General features: G+C 39.9%; 1 pseudogene; it reads right to left on the reverse strand.

Annotated features, from left to right (window-relative positions):
* Positions 1-8,825: 8,825 nt before the first annotated feature.
* LOC138084712 (olfactory receptor 8B3-like) lies at positions 8,826-10,127 on the reverse strand (annotated as a pseudogene).
* Between the last annotated feature and the right edge of the window lie 9,489 nt (positions 10,128-19,616).

Below are 19,616 nucleotides of genomic sequence, written 5' to 3' on the forward strand. Positions count from 1 at the left end.
TGGACTTCCATGTGCAATGCGTGAAGTGCTATAACTGCATGTAAACCAAAGCAAATATTGGTTCAAATAAGGTTAGAAATAGTTATGCTCTGTATCTCTGTTTTTCAGCTGTGAAAGACCTTCTCTAGCAATACTGTTTGGAGGATTCAATGAGTTAGTAGAAGTAAAAGTGCTTTGAGAAGTGAAAGTGTCGGTCATTCAGTCTCATCTGACTTTTTGTGACTCTGTGGACTGTGGCAGTACCGATATGCAATAGCTTCTTTTTTAATTTAAATTTATTTTAATTAATTAAAGAAACCTGGGGCCACCAGCTAGATAGCCTGATTTCTCAGAATCAATCCTTTTACAAACTATTTTCGTGATTGACTAGTGATTCATCCATCTTCAAAAATACTGTATTTGTGAAGATGCATGAAAGTAGTTTTCTTTAAATCACTGATAATAAATTAGTATCATGATTAACACCATTATTGACAATGCAATTATTCCAAATGTTTTGATAAATTTTATATTCTGTATTTACTAGTTTTCAAGTAATTTAACTGCAGTAAAGTCCATGAAGCATTAAAATTACACAGAATTAAATTATTCTGGAACAATTCAGAGGCAAAAACATAAATGTTTTTGAGCTTGGGCTATATTAGACACCTTATTTATTCTTTACTAGAGACTTTATCATTACATGAACACTATGCCATAGGTACTATTGTTACATAATGTAGAAAACTGAAGATGATCAGGTTCCTTACTCAAATTCACACAGTTAGTAAGGAATGTGGTTAAGGCTTAATCCCAAATGGGTTGGGTTAAGTTGCTCAGTCGTGTCTTACTCTTTGCAACACCAGACTGTAACCTACCAGCCTCCTCTGTCCATGGGATTTTTCAGGCAAGAGTACTGGAGTGGGTTGCCATTTTCTTCTCCAGGGGATCTTCCCGACCCAGGGATGGAACCCAGGTCTCCCACATGCAGGCAAATGCTTTACCGTGTAAGCCCCCATGGAAGCCCTGCACCCAAATACCCAGCATCAAAACCCATGGAGTGAAATTCTAGCCTGTATTGGTATAACATAATTTCAGGAACCTTTTAATTCTTTGAGAACAAAACATCAGTTAACATCAATAATCACTGAAGCAACAAAGAACAGAATTTTGTACAGTTGTGTGTAGTCTATATATCAAATGTAGGTTTAAAAAAAAAAAACTTATTTCCCCCCTATAACATAACTCTGCCTGACTTAGATTCTAAGTGCTTTATAATACTATATATTTGTGAGCTCCACATTAAGTTGTGGACTTCTCAAAGAAAAATATTGTCTTTTCTTGTCGTATTCCACCTTCATAATTGTTGGTATCATTTATTTAAGATGCTCTCCCTGCTACAGACTCTTTCCACTTCCCAGTATGTTTATACTTTTTGAGGGACCCAAATTCTGATGCTCACTCATAATTTTAGAAATCAACCCTAAACAGGGACCTTCTCTTTCTGTACACGCTGTTCCTGCCTTCCTTGTTCAAGTCCCTAATAACTTCAGCTTGTCAGATATTTCCATTAGTAGATAAAGTTATTAAATCAAATTTCATGTATTTAAACTTTTTTCCCTCTTATTCTACATTTGCCTCTTATGTGCTGATTGTCCCAGCAAAATGTACCCTGAAGCTCGGAGGGTCTGCTCATAATCCTTCCTATACCTTTCTTCTTTTAAAACTGAAAAACTGTAAGAGAGATGAATAGAAAATGATGAGACATGGGACAGCATGAAAAAGCTCTGGAAAATAAAGTAAAATAATGGATAATTGAAATACTTCAGTAATGAATCCTTTTTATCAAAAGAAAGTGAAAGTCACTCAGTCGTAACCGATCCTTTGTGACCCCAAGACCCGTATGGTCCCTGGAATTCTCTAGGCCAGAATACTGGAGTGGGTAGCCTTTCCCTTCTCCAGGGGATCTTCCCAACCCAGGAATTGAACCCAGGCCTCCCGCATTGCAGGCAAATTCTTTACCAGCTGAACCACAAGGGAAGCCCAAGAATATTGGAGTGGGTAGCCTATCCCTTCTCCAGCAGATCTTCCCGACTCAGGAATCGAACTGGAGTTTCCTGCATTGCAGGCAGATTATTTACCAATTGAGCCATCAGGGATGCCCATATTATCAAATATTAATCGGAACAGTGTTATTTGTAAATACTTCTTTATGTCGTTATAATGCCCTAAGAGTTACAAGGGCTGTTTTTCAAACAGGAAAATAGAATAAAATATTTCACAATTGGTATGTGCATTGCACTTAGGGAATGATGCTATTGTTCAGTCGCTCAGTCATGTCTGACTCAATATGACCTCATGGACTGCAGCACACCAGGCCTCCCTGTCCTTCACCGTCTCCCATAGCCTGCTCAAATTAAGGTCCATTGAGCTGCTGATGCCATCCAACCATCTTATCCTTTGTTATCCCCTTCTCCTGCCTTCAATCTTTCCCAGCATCATGGTTTTCTCAAATGCATCAGGCTTCACATCAGGTGGCCAAATTGAAGTTTCAGCTTCAGCATCAGTCCTTCCAATGAATATTCAGGACTGATTTCCTTTAGGATTGACTGGCTGGATCTCCTTGCAGTCCAAGGGACTCTCAAGAGTCTTCTCCAACATCACAGTTCAAAAGCAATTCTTCAGTGTTCAGCTTTCTTTACAGTCCAGCTCTCACATCCATACATGACTACTGGGAAAACCATAGCTTTGACCAGATGGACTTTTGTTGGCAAAATAATGTCTCTGCTTTTGAACATGCTGTCAAAGTAGGTCATAGCTTTTCTTCCAGGTAGCAAGCGTCTTTTAATTTCAGCTGCTGTCACCATCTGCAGTGACTTTAGAGTCCAAGAAAATAAAGTTTGTCAGTATTTCCATTGTTTCCCCATCAATTTGCCATGAAGTGATGGGACCTGATGCCATGATCTTAGTTTTTTAATGTTGAATTTTAAGTTAACTTTTTACTCTGCTCTTTCACCTTCATCAAGAAGCTATTTAGTTACTCTTTGTTTTCTGCCATAAGGGTGGTGTCATCTGCATATCTGACGTTATTGATACTTCTCCCAGCAATCTGGATTCCAGTTTGGGCTTCATGCTGTCTGGCATTTCTCATGGTGTACTCTGTATATAAGTTAAATAAGCAGGATGACAATGTATAGCCTTGATGTACTCCTTTCCCAATTTTGAACCAGTCCATTTTTCCATGTCCAGTTCTTTTTTTTAATCTGGAAAAATCTTTATTTATTTTTTAATATAAATTTATTTAATTTTAATTGGAGGCTAATTACTTTACAATATTGTATTGGTTTGGTTTTGCCATACATTGACAGGAATCCACCATGGGTGTACACATGTTCCCCATCCTGAAACCCCCTCCCACCTCCCTCCCCATAGCATCCCTCTGGGTCATCCCAGTGCACCAGCCCCGAGCATCCTGTATCATGCATCGAACCTGGACTGGCGATTTGTTTCATATATGATATTATACATGTTTCAATGCCTTTCTCCCATATCATCCCACCCTCTCCCTCTCCCATAGACTCCTAAAGACTGTTCTATACATTTGTGTCTCTTTTGCTGTCTCACATTCAAGGTTATCATTACCATGATTCTAAATTCCATATATATGTGTTAGTATACTGTGTTGGTGTTTTACTTTCTGGCTTACTTCACTCTGTATAATCAGCTCCAGTTTCATCCACCTCATTAGAACTGATTGAAATGTATTGTTTTTAATGGCTGAGTAATACTCCTTTGTGTATATGTACCACTGCTTTCTTATCCATTCGTCTGCTGATGGATATCTAAGTTGCTTCCATGTCCTGGCTATTATAAACAGTACTGGGATGACCATTGGGGTTCACGTGTCTCTTTCAATTCTGGTTTCCTCGGTGTGTATACCCAGCAGTGGGATTTGCTGGGTCATATGGCAGTTCTATTTCTAATTTTTTAAGGAATCTCCACACTGTTCTCCATAGTGGCTGTACTAGCTTGAATTCCCACCAACAGTGTAAGAGGATTCCCTTTTCTCCACACCCTCTCCAGCATTTATTTCTTGTAGACTTTTGGATCGCAGCCATTCTGACTGGCGTGAAGTGGTACTTCATTGTGGTTTTGATTTGTATTTCTCTGATAATGAGTGATATTGAGCATCTTTTCGTGTGTTTGTTAGCCATCTGTATATTTTCCTTGGAGAAATCTCTGTTTAATTCTTTGGCCCATTTTTTGATTGGGTCATTTATTTTTCTGGAATTGAGCTGCAGGAGTTGTTTGTATGTTTTTGAGGTTAATTCTTTGTCAGTTGCTTCATTTGCTATTATTTTCTCCCATTCTGAAGGCTGTCTTTTCACCTTGCTTAGAGTTTCCTTTGTTGTGCAGAAGCTTTTAATTTTAATTAGGTCCCATTTTTTTATTTTTGCTTTTATTTCCAATATTCTGGGAGGTGTGTCATAGAGGATCCTGCTGTGATTTATGTCAGAAAGTGTTTTGCCTATGTTCTCCTCTAGGAGTTTTATAGTTTCTGGTCTTACATTTAAATCTTTAATGCATTTTGAGTTTATTTTTGTGTATGGTGTTGGAAAGTGTTCTAGTTTCATTCTTTTACAGGTGGTTGACCAGTTTTCCCAGCACCACTTATTAAAGAGATTGTCTTCTCTCCATTGTATATTCTTGCCTCCTTTGTCAAAAATAAGGTGTCCATAGGTGCATGCATTTATGTCTGGGCTTTCTATTTTGTTCCATTGAACTATCTGCCAAGATATTGATCTATATTTCTGTCTTTCTGCCAGCACCATACTGTCTTGATGACTGTGGCTTTGTAGTAGAGCCTGAAGTCAGGCAGGATGATTCCTCCAGTTCCATTCTTCTTTCTCAAGATTGCTTTGGCTATTTGAGGGTTTTTGTTAAGGATTTTTGCATCTATGTTCATCAGTGATATTGGCCTGTAGTTTTCTATACAGCACCATTGGTAAAACATCTAGGTTAAAGATGAAAAGTTTCTCCACAGTGAAGGACACCCAGAGGGGTTCACAGAGTTACGTGGAGAAGAGAAGAGGGAGGAGGGAGATAGAGGTGACCTGAACGAGATGAGGTGGAGTCAAAAGAGGAGAGAGCAAGCTAGGCAGTAATCACTTCCTTATGTGTGCTCCACAGTCTGGACCTCTCAGAGATGTTCACGGAGTTATACAGAGAAGAGAAAGGAAGGAGACAGAGGTGGCGAGGAGGATAAAGGGGGGAATCAAAAGGGAGAGACAGATCCAGCCAGTAATCAGTTCCCTAAGTGTTCTCCACCGTCCGGAACACACAAAGAGATTCAGAGTTGGGTAGAGAAGAGAAGAGGGAGGGAGGAGATAGAGGCGACCTGGTGGAGAAAAAGGAGAGTCCAAAGAGGGAGAGAGCAGTCAAGCCAGTAATCTCACTCCCAAGTAAAAATGGATACTGAAGATTGGGTTCCTAAAGGTACAAAATTGATAACAAATACCAAAAAGCAAAGATTAAAAATCTAGAGTAGAGGTTGGATTTTCAGAAATACAATATTAAAAAAAGAAAAAAAAGCCACAAAAATTATGAAATATATAATATGAAGTTTGCTTTAAAAAATAGGGTCTCTTTTTTCACAAAGTAATAGTAGGTTATAAAAATGAAAATTAAAGGAGTAATAGAGGACTTAAAAACTAAAAAAAATAAAGAATGATAGTAAAAATAGTAAAAAATATATCTAGGACTTTCTCTGGTGTTGTTGTGTGCAGTGTGGGGTCAGTTCATTTTCAGATAGTTCCTTGATCCAGCTTATATTTCTCAAGACCTATAGGCCCCTTCCTAAGTAGTCGGTACCAATTACAGGGTTTTAATCTATTGCACCTGTCACTTCCAAGCCAGTTCCCTCTGTTTTAGCTTCTTCTGTTTGCTGGTCTCTTCAATGTATAATTTCCGCCCTGACACAAGGGGGTGATGGTGGACACTTTTTTAGGCTCACTTGTTCAGTTGTGCTGTGGAGAGAGAAGGACGCTGCAAACAAATAACACTGGTGTGTGCTCACAGTGTCTCAGCCACACTGGGTTTGCCCCTGCTCACGGCGTGTGTGCTTTCCCTGTCTACACTGCTCAGACTCTAGGTTGCTCAGCTGGGAACTGTCTGAGGCCGGCTCTGGGTTGCATGCACTTCCCAGGTCTAAGCCGTTCAGGCTCAGGTACTCGGGTACTCCTCAGAGGTGCAGACTCAATTGGGCCTGTGTTTTGTGCCCTTCCCAGGTCCAAGAAGCTCAGGTGACCAGGTGTTTGGTCGCTGCGACTTATCTCCTCCCCCATCCCTGCCACTCAGTTTTCTGGGTGTACAACCGGCACACCTTCTCAGGCGGATGTTAACAGTCCAGAATCCCAAGAAATCTTAGTTAGCAACGAAGCCTGCTTGCAGTTTGGTAGATAATGCCTTTCTGGGGCCGTGATTGCTCCCTTCCAGCTCTGGCTGCCTGTCACCAGAGGGGGATGGTCTGCAGCCAGCTAGCTCTGCTCAGTCCTTTGTTCTGCGAGCAGGTCTGATGGTGTCTTAGGTTAGGGCTTTTCACGTAGCTCTAGTCAGTCCTTTGTTCTGTGAGCAGGCCTGGCAGTGTCTTAGGTTAGGGCTTTTCGTGTGGTAGCTATCCCGCAGTCTGGTTTGCTATCTCAAGTTAGTTCCCTCAGAGTGCCCTCAGGGCATTCAGGCCGGGTCCTTAGTCTAAGCAATGCAGCCCGAGCCTCCCTGTCCAGCCCCCGCTTGCTAGTGGTGGATGCAGACATCTGCGCTGCTTCTCCACTGGGGGAGTTACCATTGGGCACCTAATCTGTGGGGTTTAATTATCTATTTATTTTTCCTCCTGGTTATGTTGCCCTCTGTGGTTCCAAGGCTTGCCACAGACTCGGCAGTGAGAGTGTTTCCTGGTGTTTGGAAACTTCTTTTTTTTTTTTCATATAAATTTATTCATTTTAATTGGAGGTTAATTACTGTACAATATTGTATTGGTTTTGCCATACATCAACATGAATCTGTCACGGGTATACACGTGTTCGCCATCCTGAACCCCCTTCCTCCTCCCTCCCCATACCATCCCTCTGGGTTATCCCAGTGCACCAGCCTCAAGCATCCAGTATCATGCATCGAACCTGGACTGGCAATTCATTTCATATATGATATTATACATGTTTCAATACCATTCTCCCAAATCATCCCACCGTCTCCCTCCCCCACAGAGTCCAAAAGACTGTCCTCTCTTTTTAGACTCCCTTCGCGGGACGGAACTCCATCCCTACCTCTTTTGTCTCTCTTTTTGTCTTTTGTATTTTTTCCTACCTCCTTTTGAAGACAATGGGCTGCTTTTCTGGGTGCCTGATGTCCTCTGCCAGCATTCCGAAGTTGTTTTGTGGAATTTCCTCAGCGTTTAGATGTTCTTTTGATGAATTTGTGGGGAAGAAAGTGGTCTCCCCATCCTATTCCTCCGCCATCTTAGCCAAAACCACTATTAATGTGATCATTCTATATTATGAGTTTTAGACACAGCTTTATGGAAAATGAGGATAGTTACAGTACTCTACCATCATAGTAAAAATTCACAATGAATTGTGGTTTCTAAATCTCATTGACCATCCCCTACTGAGGACCTTATTCATTATCCTGTGTCTCTTTGGATCATGGACTAATGACACATTCCAGGAATTATTTTTCTTCCATGCCCTGAAAATACTTCATTTCACATTCTTAGAAAAAGTCTGCTTTCAAAACAAATCTTTTCTCACATTTTGCTTTTACTAAAATAAAAATAAAATGAAGTAGTGGCTCAGTGAGTAAAGAATCCTCCTGGAATGTAGGAGACAAAGGAGGCAAGGATTCAATCCCTGGGTTGGAAAATCTCTAAAGGAAGAAATAGCAAACCACACCAGTACTCTTGCATGGAAAATCCCGTGCACAGAGGAGACTGGCGGGCTACAGCCCATGGGATCACAAAGAGTCAGACATGACTGAGCATTAGCATGAGTCATGAGATATAAAGAATACCAGAAAGAGTGGTAGACTTGAAATCAAAAAGCTAATAGTCTGCTGTGGGGCTTCCCTGGTGGCTCCATGGTAAAAAATCTGCCTGCCAGTGCAGGAGATGCTGGTTTCACAGTTCAGTCCCTGAGTTGAGAAGATCCCCTGGAGAAGGAAATGGCAATCCACTCCAGTATTCTTGCTTGGAAAATTCCAGGGACAGAGGAGCCAGGCCAGCTACAATCCAGGGGGTCACAGAGTTGGACATGATGGAGTGACTGAGCACACACACAGGTAATTGTGAAACACTGGCATTTGGAGGAATCATACTCCTGACCACTGTAGGATGATAGAAAAGGGTAAGACAGATTGTCCAATTCCTACTTCCACTGGCACAAGTGGCATTTAAGAAATGCCCTAATGCCCCTAAGCAGATAGTATTAATTTTAACTTTATTGATAACTAAAAATAAATGCTTTAAAAAGACTTTAAAGATACAGCAATGTTACTTTTTTAATCATTAGCAGAACCATTTATCTTTTTCTAAGGGAAACAAACAAAGCCCATAATGAAAATGGAAAAAAAAATGGAGATGAATGTATTTCTTAATGCTATTCTTAAATAGGAAATAGAAAAAGAACAGTAAATTCTGAAAGTGATGAAGATAGAAGACCTACTTTGACAGATGACTCCAATTTTCTTCCCCACGGTGAGAAAGAAATAGGATAAGAAGGATGCCAATAAAACTATTGTAAATAAACACAGACACTCCTGTCCTATGACTACCTGCATGGAGACCATGATGCTAATCAATACTTTCTTCTCAGGGTTTTACTCAAAGCAATTTGAACATCTTTGTTTCTCAAACTAAAAATTAAGGGGTTCATCATGGGAACTGCATTGGTATAAAAGACAGAAGAGATTCTTCATCCATAGATCCAGTAGAAGATGGTTTTAGATACATAAATGCCCCTGATCCAAAAAACAGAGAAACAGCAATGATGTAGGAACTGCAGGTGCTGAGGGCTCAGGGTCTGCCCTCCATGGACATGATGTGGAGGATGCCGGAAAGGACGAGACCATAAGAAACAAAGATGGTGAGACTGAGCACAGTGATGTTGATGCCCACCACAAGAAACACTTCCACTCATTGATGTAGGAACTTATGCAGGAGAGCTGGAGCACAGGGAGGATGTCACACAAATAATGGTTGATGGTGTTTGCATTGCACAAGGTCAGTCTCAGCATGCATCCAGTGTGAGCCATGGCAGCAGAAAATGCCATCAAGTAGGAACCAAGTATAAGACTGGAACACACTTTAGGGGACATGGCAGTATTATACAAGAGTGGGTTACAGATGGCCACATAGCGATCATAGACCACTGATGTTCAGTTCAGTTCAGTTCAGTTCAGTTGCTCAGTCGTGTCCGACTCTTTGCGACCCCATGAATCGCAGCACGCCAGGCCTCCCCGTCCATCACCAACTCCCAGAGTTCACTCAGACTCACGTCCCTCGAGTCAGTGATGCCTTCCAGCCATCTCATCCTCGGTCGTCCCCTGCTCCTCCTGCCCCCAATCCCTCCCAGCATCAGAGTCTTTTCTAATGAGTCAACTCTTCGCATGAGGTGGCCAAAGTACTGGAGTTTCAGCTTTAGCGTCATTCCTTCCAAAGAACACCCAGGACTGATCTCCTTTAGGATGGACTGGTTGGATCTCCTTGCAGTCCAAGGGACTCTCAAGAGTCTTCTCCAACACCACAGTTAGCACATAGCATACAGATATTTTTTAAAAAGAGAGAGAAAAAGTACAGTTGGGTCATGCATTACACGTAAGAAATAATACTTTTCTTTGATGTACAGTTAATCAGCATGTTGGGTGTAAATACAGAAGAATAGCAGGTGTCTATCAAAGACAAACTAAAGAGTAAAAAGTACATCAGGGTGTGTAGGTATGAATTCAACCAAATTAGAGTGATCAAGCCCAAATTTCCCATCACAGTGACCATATACATTCCTATAAAAAGAAAAAAACAAGGGAAGTGGGACATCTGGTCAATCTGTTAATCCCACCAGAATGAATTTGGTCACAAAAGAACCAATTCCAGGAGCCATTCTTCTCTAAGGGAATCTGTGGAAACAGTAGAAAGAGTTCCATTAGAGAACAACTCAGCTCTTCTGACAATGTCTCATCCTACAAGAGTGTATATACTGAGCATGTCTGAGACTAGCCCAACTGGACCCATGTAATCTGCCTTTACCATTATCATGATTGTGAGTGACATGGACTTTCCATTACTGGAGTCTTGTTAAGATAAAGAAGATCAAAGAGCATCACAAACTTGCCTACAGAGGGAAGCTAGTGCTGCCATATGCAAACATGACTGCTGGAAAAATCAAGGGAGGAGAGAGGGATGCAGTAAGACAGAATCTTCCTTCTTATTTATTCATTCACTTGAGTCTTCCCCCTGATCAGTATCATTGGAGACAGAGACCCTAGCTCAATGGTGCTGCCCTCTAAAGCAGATTAGATCTGGTGTGAGTCGGAACCAAGAAGGTTGTCTCTAACCAAAAACAAAGGTACCAAAGGCTAGAAGAGGTTGAGTTACTGCTCCAAGTAGAAAAGTGAGAGTCTGTCCATGGAGAGGGAACTTACTGCCTGAGATATTTCACTTTCTGAGCTTCTTAATTTCTGAACACTCTCTGATCCCCCTTGAATACATTCTTCTAAGAGTTTCACTTGAATCTCAGGACTGCACAAAATGGAGGCCCAGAGGAATGGCAGATATTACATCCCTGAACTTCTTTCTCAAAATAGGAAGGAAATTAATATTAACAGAATTCTGAAACTCACCCTCCTTTGGCCAGAAACCTTAGAGTTCTCCCTTGGTGTTTAACCCTGTGGTCCCAGAAAGGCAGTTTCTGGTTTGAGGCTTTAGTTCCTTTTATTCTAAAAGGATGCAACCCAGACTTAATTTCAGGCATGACCTGGAAATCTTTTTAACCTACAAATATTAAGTTCAGATTATGACTTTGAGTCTTCTCAAGCAGCAGAGAAAAATAAAGAGCACTGTGATCAAGTTTGCCACTTGATGAGACCTAGAAGTTTGAATGTGAGTTTAATGATGTGGTGCACGTGATTATCAAGAGTAGAAGCTTACTAAGTCTCTCCCCCAGGGAATAGATTCTATCTATGAAAAAAGAAATAAAGAAGGTGGGTTTACACTCCAGACCATGTTCTCTATTTAGGTGCTTAGGGATTCAATATTTTAATCCAGTTTACATGTCACTACAGGGACTGTATATCCCCAAGGTAGAGGCAAAAATAAACTTGCATCTTCCTATCATCTTCCTCTCTTAAGAAAAATGTATTGTACAGGTTCTCTGTCTTCCCACATCCTACATTGAAATTTCCAGAGTATGATTGCAGGTTTCTTCATATCCTCCCCTGAAATTTTTGTAAAATTTAATGACTCATTTCATTTCTAATAACTCATTGTCATCTCAAAAAAAAATGCAATAGCTTTCTCCTTTCTGAAGGTTTTATGTTGAAACATCTCCTGGAAATTTATACCTGAGGATCCAGGTGGTTCCTTAAATGTATTATTTCATTAACAGAGGTCACCAATTTCTTCTCATCATAGAAAAGAGTTTAGGCTATACAATTAGAGGGTATGAGTTTGAATCCTACCCGCTTACTTACTGACAGGGACTCATGCCTCAGATTCATAATTTCTAAAATACTGATGATAATAATAGAATCTCTTCTGCATTTGTGACCCAAGATGTGATCTATCCTGAAAACTGATAAAGTCACTATGAAGAACAGTATGGAGGTTGCTTTAAAAACAAATAGGGCTACCATTGCTTCCCACGTGGCTCTAGTGGTAAAGAAACTGCCTGCCAATGCAGGAGACATGAGGAACATAGGCATCCATACATGACCACAGGAAAAACCATAGCCTTGACTAGACTGGCCTTTGTTGGCAAAGTCATGTCTCTGCTTTTGAATATGCTATCTAGATTGGTCATAACTTTTCTTCCAAGGAGTAAACGTCTTTTATTTCATGGCTGCAATCACCATCTGCAGTGATTTTTGAAGCCAAAAAAAATAAAGTCTGACACTGTTTCCACTGTTTTCCCATCTATTTCCCATGAAGTGATGGGACCAGATGCCATGATCTTCGTTTTCTGAATGTTGAGATTTAAGCCAACTTTTTCACTCTCCTCTTTCACTTTCATCAAGAGGCTTTTGAGTTCCTCTTCACTTCCTGCCATAAGGGTGGTGTCATCTGCATATCTGAGGTTATTGATATTTCTCCCGGCAATCTTGATTCCACCTTGTGCTTCTTCCAGTCCAGCGTTTCTCATGATGTACTCTGCATATAAATTAAATAAGCAGGGTGACAATATACAGCCTTGATGTACTCCTTTTCCTATTTGGAAGCAGTCTGTTGTTCCATGTCTAGTTCTAACTGTTGCTTCCTGACCTGCATACAGATTTCTCAAGAGGCAGGTCAGGTGGTCTGGTATTCCCATCTCTTTCAGAATTTTCCACAATTTATTGTGATCCACACAGTCAAAGGCTTTGGCATAGTCAATAAAGCAGAAATAGATGTTTTTCTGGAACTCTCTTGCTTTTTCCATGATCCAGTGGATGTTGGCAATTTGATCTCTGGTTCCTCTGCCTTTTCTAAAACCAGCTTGAACATCAGGAAGTTCACGGTTCACATATTGCTGAAGCCTGGCTTGGAGAACTTTGAGCATTACTTTACTAGCATGTGAGATGAGTGCAATTGTGCGGTAGTTTGAGCATTCTTTGGCATTGCCTTTCTTTGAGATTGGAATGAAAAGTGACCTTTTCCAGTCTTGTGGCCACTGCTGAGTTTTCCAAATTCGCTGGCATATTGAGTGCAGCACTTTCATAGCATCATCTTCCAGGATTTGAAATAGCTCAACTGGAATTCCATCATCTCCACTAGCTTTGTTCATAGTAATGCTTTCTAAGTCCCACTTAACTTCACATTCCAGGATGTCTGGTTCTAGGTGAGTGATCACACCGTCGTGATTATCTGGGTTGTGAAGACCTTTTTTGTACAGTTCTTCTGTTTATTCTTGCTACCTCTTCTTAATATCTTTAGCTTTTGTTAGGTCCATACCATTTCTGTCTTTTATTGAGCCCATTTTTGCATGAAACGTTCCCTTGGTATCTCTAATATTCTTGAAGAGATTTCTAGTCTTTCCCATTCTGTTGTTTTCCTCTATTTCTTTGTATTGATCACTGAGGAAGGCTTTCTTATCTCTCTTTGCTATTCTTTGGAACTTTGCATTCAGATGCTTATATCTTTCCTTTTCTCCTTTGCTTTTCACTTCTATTCATTTCACAGCTATTTGTAAGGCCTACCCAGACAGCCATTTTGCTTTTTTGCATTTCTTTTCCATGGGGATGGTCTTGATCCCTGTCTCCTGTACAATGTCACGAACCTCCGTCCATAGTTCATCAGGTACTCTATCAGATCTAGTCCCTTAAGTCTATTCGTCACTTTCACTGTATAATCATAAGGGATTTGATTTAGGTAATATCTGAATGGTCTATTGGTTTTCCCTACTTTCTTCAATCTGAGTCTGAATTTGGCAATAAGGAGTTCATGATCTGAGCCACAGTCAGCTCCTGGTCTTGTTTTTGCTAACCGTATAGAGCTTCTCCATCTTTGGCTGCAAGGAATATAAATCAGTCTGATTCCGATGTTGACCATCTGGTGATGGCCATGTGTAGAGTCTTCTCTTGTGTTGTTGAGAGAGGGTGTTTGTTATGACCAGTGCATTCTCTTGGCAAAGCTCTTTTAGCTTTTGCCCTGCTTCATTCCATATTCTAAGACCAAATTTGCCTGTTACCCCAGGTGTTTCTTGACCTCCTACTTTTGCATTCCAGTCCCCTATAATGAAAAGGACATCTTTTTTGGATGTTAGTTCTAAAAGGTCTTGTAGGTCTTCATAGAACCATTCAACTTCAGCTTCTTCAGCTTTACTGGTTGGGGCATAGGCTTGGATTACTCTGATTTTGAATGGTTTGCCTTGGAAATGAACAGAGATCATTCCGTCGTTTTTGAGGTTGCATCCAAGTACTGCATTTCAGACTCTTTTGTTGACCATGATGGCTACTCCATTTCTTCTAAGGAATTCCTGCCCACAGTAGTAGATATAACGGTCATCTGAATTAAATTCACCCCTCCAGTCCATTTTAGTTCGCTGATTCCTAGAATGTTGACATTCACTCTTGCCATCTCTTGTTTGACCACTTCCAATTTGCCTTGATTCATGGACCTGACATTCCAGGTTCCTATGCAATATTGCTCTTTATAGCATTGGACCTTGCTTCTATCACCAGTCACATCCACAACTGGGTATTGTTTTGCTTTGGCTTCATCCCTTCATTCTTTCTGGAGTTATTTCTCCACTGCTGTCCTGTAGCATATTGGGCACCTACCGACCTGGGGATTTCCTCTTTCAGTATCCTATCATTTTGCCTTTTCATACTGTTCATGGGGTTCTCAAGGCAAGAATACTGAACTGGTGTGCCATTCCCTTCTCCAGTGGACCACATTCTGTCAGACCTCTCCACCATGACCTGTCTGTCTTGGGTGGCCCCACACGGCATGACTTAGTTTCATTGAGTTAGACAAGGCTGTGGTCCATGTGATCAGACTGACTAGTTTTCTGTGATTATGGTTTCAGTGTGTCTGCCTTCTGATGCCCTCTCGCAATACCTACCATCTCACTTGGGTTTCTCTTACTGGCGGCTGAGCCAGCACAGGAGGGCCAAGAGGAGCTACTCCACGTTCAAGGTCAGGAGGGGCAACCTCGTCCAAGGTAAGGAGCAACGGCTGTGCTTTGCTGGAGCAGCCATGAAGAGATACCCCACGTCCAAGGTAAGAGAAACCCAAGTGAGATGGTAGGTATTACAAGAAATTCCACTACTGGGCATATATACTGAGAAAACCATAATTCAAAACAAAAAAAAAAAACACATGTACTCCAATGTCCATTGTAGCACTATTTACAATAGCCAGGATACAGAAGCAACCTAAATGTCCATTGACAGATGAATGGATGAAGAAGATGTGATGCATATATACAATGGAATATTATTCATCCATGCAAAGGAGAAAAAAATGATTCATTTGTAGTGATGTGGATGGACCTAGAAGCTGTCATACACAGTGAAGTAAGTCAGAAAGAGAAATACAAATATTATATATTAACGCATATATATAGTCCGTAGGGTTGTAAAGAGTTGGACATGACTGAGCGACTAACACATGAAGTCTGGAAAGATGGTGCAGACGTGACTATTTTCAGGGTAGGAATAGAGACTCAGATGTAGAGAATGGACATGTGGACACAGTGGGGGAAGGGGGGAGGGTGGGAAGTATCGAGAAAGAAGCATTGGTTCACCGCCATGAATGAAACAGATAGCTAGTGGGAACCTGCTTTATAACACAGGGAGCTCAGCTCAGTGCTCTGTGATGACCTAGAGGAGTGGTATGGGGGGCTGGTGGGATAGAGGCTCAAGAAGGAGAGGATATATGTATACTAATAGCTGATCTTCAGTTACCCAATGGGCAATTGAAACTTTGTAATAAAAGTACATTGCAACACTGTAATAAAACTATTATTGTTTTAGATTTAAAAAAATTTTTAAGTCAAATAAGATGCTATACTTAATAGAGAAGATTTCCTTATTAGTCAGAAAGTATCAGGCTCCTCAACTTTCCACACTGCTCAAAATAAGACATCCTCCAAAAGACATCATGAAGAAGGTAAAAAACAGCACATAGAATGAGAGATAATCTCATTTTGATATAATCTCAAAATATCTATTTGATAAGGACCTAGGATTCAAAATGCATAAACCACTCTGAATTTCAGAGGAAATATGATTAGAAAACATGCAGTCAAGAAAAGAGTGGAGTGAAATATTTAAAGTGTTGAAAAAAATTATCACCTGGGACTTCTAAACCCAATATTATTATCATCTCACTTGAAAATAAAATAATGACTTTCTCAGACAAATTTGTTGCCAACAGACCTGCCTTGCAAAAAATATCAAGAGAACTTCTTTAGGCAAAAAAAAAAAGAAAAAAAAAACTATTGTTCGAAAGATATTATCTGATGTTTTCACATTGTTGTTCAGTGTGAAGAGAGAGGAAGTACAGAAAAGCAGAGGAAAAAAAGTTTTATTCATAAAACAGATACTACAGAATTTTTTTTAAAATTTTAAGTAACTACATACACCAAAGTCAAATATTTTAAACATAATTTTTAGGTTAAAATGCTGCTGCATGGTTCCATTTATATTAGCTCAAAACAGAAATGAAACACAGTTGGTAAACTTGTTGGTAAACTTTTTGGTAAAAGAAAATCAGTGGGAGTGCTAACAGTAATGTCAGGGTAGTTATTATCTCTCATACCAAGAGAAGAGATTACGATGGGAGAAAATCACGAAGGATGCTCCAGGGTTTCAAGCAACATTTTATTTTCAAGCTGGATCATGTTCACACATATCTCATTTTAGCATTATGAAATATGTGTGTTATGCATGTAACTATTATGTATATGAAAATTTTTATGCTTGAGATTGTGTTTTGGAAATTTTCACAAATTAGAAGTGATTAACAGCTGGAGATCACCTTGCTCATGGCTGCCCTAACACACACTAATCAGACCACATCTAGATCAGGAGCTGTGACTTTAGTCACTACACCATTAAATCTATGATCCTGTATCATTCTGCACCTGTAGAGTTAAATAGGAATGTAATCAAAATTTTCATCCTGAATCTTTCTAATTTTTGATAGTAGTATTAATCTCTGTGAGTCTCCTCAAAAACCAAAAGTTTTTATGACTCTTCTTGAAAGTGGGAAGACCAAGGACTTCCACATGGCCTAGAACAGCTCCTACTTACTCCAGGGTCAGAAAGCCAACAAGAAGACTCTCTCAGATGCTGAGATATCAATTCCTACTCCACACTTATGAACTAAGAATTAATTGCAGGTTAAAGTATTCTTCCAAGGTGGACTTGGTTCAGCGCTCCATTTATCAGCTGGCAAAGCCAAAACTTAAGAAATTTAAAATGGTGTGGTATTTTCCTTTACTAATTACTCTATGGAAAGAACATGGATCGATTTGAGGAAGGCTAGGAAAAATGTTCAGAGTACAATGCTTATGTTGTTACTGTACGGAATACCTTATCTTTCATTCTTGACTGTGATAGATAGATATAGATATAGATATATCTCACCACAGTATATATATGTGTGTGTATATATGTGTACACACACATACACACACACGCACACATATATATAATGGGATATTTAATATGTTAACAATGAGAAAGAAGGCAATCCTGCCATTTGTGACAACATGAACAGACCTTGAGGACATTAAACTAAGTGAACTAAGTCAAGGATAAATATATTATGATCACATATGTATGTGGAATCAGCAACAACAACAAATAGTCAAGTTTATAGATATAAAAAACAGACTAGTAATTGCTAATGTGGTAGTGGCAGGTGATGGAGAGTGAGCAAAATGAATGAAGGGGGTCAAAAGGTGAAAACTTCCAGTTATTAAATAAATAAGTCATGGGACAGCACAAACAATGTGGTAATCATACGTAATAACATTCTATTTTATATTTGAAAGTTGCTAAATAACAGATCTTGAAAGTTCTTACAAAAGAAAAAAATTGTCACTATGAATTTTGACAAATGTTAACTAAGCTTACTGTGGTATTTTGCAATATATACCAATATTGAAATATTATTTTGTATACCCACTACTAGTGTTATATGTCAAAAGGCAATCTACAGATTCTTAGCAATCCCTATCAAATGACCAATGACGTTTTTCACAAAACTAGAGTAAAAAAATATTTAAGTTATAAGGAAACAGAAAAGACTCTGAAGAACCAAACCAATCCTGACAAAGATAAATGAAGATGGAGGTATCAGGCTCCCTGACTTCAGACTATAATACAAAGCTACAGTAATCAAAACAGTACAGTACTATACAAAAACTTAAATTTAGACCAATGGAACCAGATAGAAAGCCCAGAAATAAATCCATACCTGTATGGCCAAGTAATCTATGACAAAGGAGGCAAGAATATACAGTAGAGAAAAGACAGTCTCTTCATAAGTGGTTCTGGGAATACTGGAAAGCTACATGTAAAAGAATTAGTTTGGAACACTCTCTAACACAAAAATAAAGTCAGCATGGTATATATAAGGCTGGACACTACAAAACTCTTAGAGGAAAATAAAGGCAGAACACTCAGACATAAATCACAGAGGTAGCTTTCCTATTCACCACTAGAGTAATGAAAATAAATGCAAAAACAAACAAATAGGACCTAATTTAACTAAAAGCATTTGCACAGCAGAGAAAACTATAAACAAAACAAAAAGACAAGCCATGGAATGGGAGAAAATACTTGCCAATGAAGTGATTGTCAAAGGATTCATATCTAAAATATGCAAGCAACTCTATGTCAAAAAAACAATAGCAACTCAATCAAATAATGGGCAAAAATCTAAATACACATTTCTCAAAGGAAGGCCTGCATGCTGCATTCTCAGCCATTCAGTTGTATCCAACTCTTTGCAGCCTCATGAACTGTAGCCTGCCAGGCTCTTCTGTCCATGGGATTATCCAGGCAAGAATACTGGAGAGAGTTGCCACTTCCTCCTCCAAGGGATCTTCCATGCCCAAGGACTGAACCCACATCTCCTGCATCTCCTGCATTGGCAGGCAGATTCTTAACCACTTAGCCACTTGGGAAGTCCAAAGGAAGGCATGCTGCTGCTACTGCTAAGTCGCTTCAGTCGTATCCAACTCTGTGCGACCCCATAGACGGCAGCCCACCAGGCTCCCCCGTCCCTGGGATTCTCCAAGCTAGAACGCTGGAGTGGGTTGCCATTTCCTTCTCCAATGCATGAAAGTGAAAAGTGAAAGTGAAGTTGCTCAGTCGTGTCCGACTCTTAGCGACCCCATGGACTGCAGCCCACCAGGCTCCCCTATCCATGGGATTTTCCAGGCAAGAGTACTGGAGTGGGGTGCCATTGCCTTCTCCAAAAGGAAGGCATACAGAGTGTCAAAAGCACATAAAAAGATGCTAAACATCACTAGTAATTAGAGAATTGCAAATGGAAACTACAATGAAGTATCACCTCCCACTGATCAGAACAGCCATCCTCAAAAAATCTACAAATAATAAATGCTGGAGAGAGTGTGGAGAAGGTGAGAATGTGAATTGTCACAACCTCTATGGAGAACAGTATGGAACTCCTTAAAATAGTAAAAATAGAAATATCACAGGATCTAGTAATCCCACTCCTGTGCATATAGCCAGAGAAAAACCATAATTTGAAAAGATACAGGCACTACAATGTTCATATCAACACTATTTTAGAATAACCAAGACATAGAACCAACCTAAATGTCCACGGACACATGGATAGAGAAAGTGATATTTTTAATGATATAAATGAACTTATTTACAAAACAGAAATAGACTCACAGATTCCAAAAACAAAC

Source organism: Capricornis sumatraensis, chromosome 8 (assembly GCF_032405125.1).
Source record: "Capricornis sumatraensis isolate serow.1 chromosome 8, serow.2, whole genome shotgun sequence".
Lineage (NCBI taxonomy): Eukaryota > Metazoa > Chordata > Mammalia > Artiodactyla > Bovidae > Capricornis > Capricornis sumatraensis.